The 2,500-nt window shown below is 28.0% G+C and overlaps 1 protein-coding gene across 7 annotated transcripts in view; it reads left to right on the top strand.

The window, feature by feature from the left end:
- The window catches only part of LOC106880195 (large neutral amino acids transporter small subunit 1), a 79,475-nt gene that overhangs the window by 76,139 nt on the left and 836 nt on the right, over nt 1-2,500 (top strand). For all 7 annotated transcript variants that reach the window (XM_014930048.3, XM_052975853.2, XM_014930045.3 and 4 more), the window contains one exon: nt 1-2,500. This exon is cut by the window's left edge and continues 4,148 nt beyond it; it is cut by the window's right edge and continues 836 nt beyond it. The gene's annotated coding sequence lies outside the window, so the exon portion shown is untranslated.

The raw sequence follows: 2,500 nt of genomic DNA, 5'->3' as shown, positions 1-2,500 counted from the left end.
ATAACTATTTATATATATGTGTGAATTATGTTTATAAGTATATATATTGTTTACCTAAAATATGTAATTTTTTAATAATTTGTACATGTGTAAAAGATGGATCTGTTTACCATGAGATACCGATATATGTACCTACATGACTTGGTTGTAGAACAAATATGGCATACATTTCCATAGCGACATCATTTTATATGAATGGAAAAATCATAATATATATATGGTCGGAAATGAACAAATGTAATTAGGTTACCCTCTAGCAGTGTTTTTCAACCATTTTTTGTTTAATCTATGGATCTCTTTTATTACTATTTTATTCTGGTGGACTCACATTACCATTTGATATTTAGAAACATCTTTCAAAATTCCTATCTTGTTATTTGCACATTAATCCTTTCGTTACCAAACCGGCTGAAACCAGCTCTGGCTCTGAGTACAAATGTCTTGTTATCATAAGTTCTCAATTAAAATCTTCCACCAAACCTTAGTCACAATTTATGTTCCTAACACTAGCTGAATGATGACTAAGTTATTTTACTAAATTCTTTGTTATATTTAAAGTAATTGAAAGAAACACAGAGCATCTCAAAATAAATACAGTAACGAAAGGGTTAACTTGTATAGATTGAACTATGTAAAATGTTAGAGAAAGAAACCTAGCTGTTTCTTGTGATAAATACATCTAAAACAAAAAATTTTTCATTGATTGGACCCTCAAAATACTACCATGGATCTTCAATTTATTATTTTACTTACATGGACCCCCAGGGGTCATAAAAGATCTCAGTTGAGAACCGTTACCCTATAGAATTATATTACTTTTTTGACTATAAACTCAAAATTCTAAATGAATGGATATAAATATGGAAAGAAAAGTGTTGAAATATGAGTGTATTTGGATGTTTTAGTAAAAGTGCATGAAAAGATACACATTCGTTAGATAGATAGATGTGTGTGTATTGTATATATGTGTGTATGTACAAAGGTGCGTACAGGTAAATCTTGATTTAATAACCTCTCTTAATGATTTGTGAAGCAACTGTGATGAAGCCAAGCAACAACAATGCTACACAGCTAAAATGAAGTCTGTTAGCAGACAGGTTTCGGTCTCCCACATTACTGAGGAACTGACTATATGGTACTGGTTTCTTTTGAAGTGGAATGGTAACAAACACAAGAGACTAGTAATCATTCTTTTAGGACATCATTATCTTACAATGTTTATTTTCCTAAAAGTGGAGACAAGTCTGTGGTTAATATTGGTGTGAAAAAGGGATTTCTTTATTTAAAAAACATTTTTATTTCCATTTATTCATTTTTGGCATTTTTTCTCATTTGTACCTCTTTATTTCTGTTGTTCTTTTTTGTCAATGGAATGCTAAAAATGGCATAGAGGTGAGGGTATAAAACAAAGACACTAAGAGTGATCTGGCAGTGCTTTGGACTCTACTCACCTGAAGACGTGTATGTATACAACTATTGTTGGGTTATATTAATGCAGTAACGTGCATAATGTATGTAACTTTCAGTAATTACCAATTGATACAGATGTGCCGAAACAATTGTAGAGAATTGTTATAAAGCTTTTACATAAGTATGATTGTATGTGTATATACACATATATATATATGTTTATATTTTCTTTGCACGTATATATATATTTATATATATATATAAATTTGTGTGCCTAGCTTGAAATGATTATTGAGTAATAAATAGACATATATATATATATATATATATATATATATATATATATATATATATATATATATATATACATGCAGCATGGAGTTTTGTCAGTGAACAGGTCACAGTCTCAAAGTGACGAAAATGTTTTGATAAATTAAATTTAAATGTTGAAGTGAATCTAACAGTTTTTGGCTTATAAACACCTCCCACGCTGCAATTGTATATATATATAAAAACAAAACAGGTAAGTGGAAATATTTTGGTATTATTTATATATATATCAGAATCAGCAGATGTGCTTCAAAAGGAAACACTTGAGAATTGCTCTAATTACCTGTATAATATATGTGTGTGTATGATATATATATATATATATATATATATATATATATATATATATATATATTCACATGTGTATATAATGTGTGTATGTGTATGTATGTATATATACACTCACACATACATATACACACTCCATTGCTGGTTTCAAACATTGGACTGTGGACATGCTGGAGCAATGCTTTCAAGTGTTTTAGCTGAACATTTCAATCCCAGTGTTTTTTGTATGTTTTTTTCTTTGAATCAGTCATTATTTTGCTCATCACTAAATTATATTTCTTTGAAATAAAGGGAGGCAATTCAACATATTAGTTTACATTGCTGAACATAGACACTCTATAGAAATTACATCCACCAGGCATATGCATATATGTATATGTATGAATATATATATATATATATATATATATATATATATATATATATATATATATATATATATATATATATATATATATATATATATATATAT

The sequence above is a fragment of the Octopus bimaculoides genome, chromosome 22, assembly GCF_046866305.1.
Source record: "Octopus bimaculoides isolate indiv1 chromosome 22, ASM4686630v1, whole genome shotgun sequence".
NCBI classification, from domain to species: Eukaryota; Metazoa; Mollusca; class Cephalopoda; order Octopoda; family Octopodidae; genus Octopus; species Octopus bimaculoides.
The sequence above is the reverse complement of the archived record's forward strand: the minus strand, read 5'-3'. Positions and strand labels throughout refer to the sequence as shown.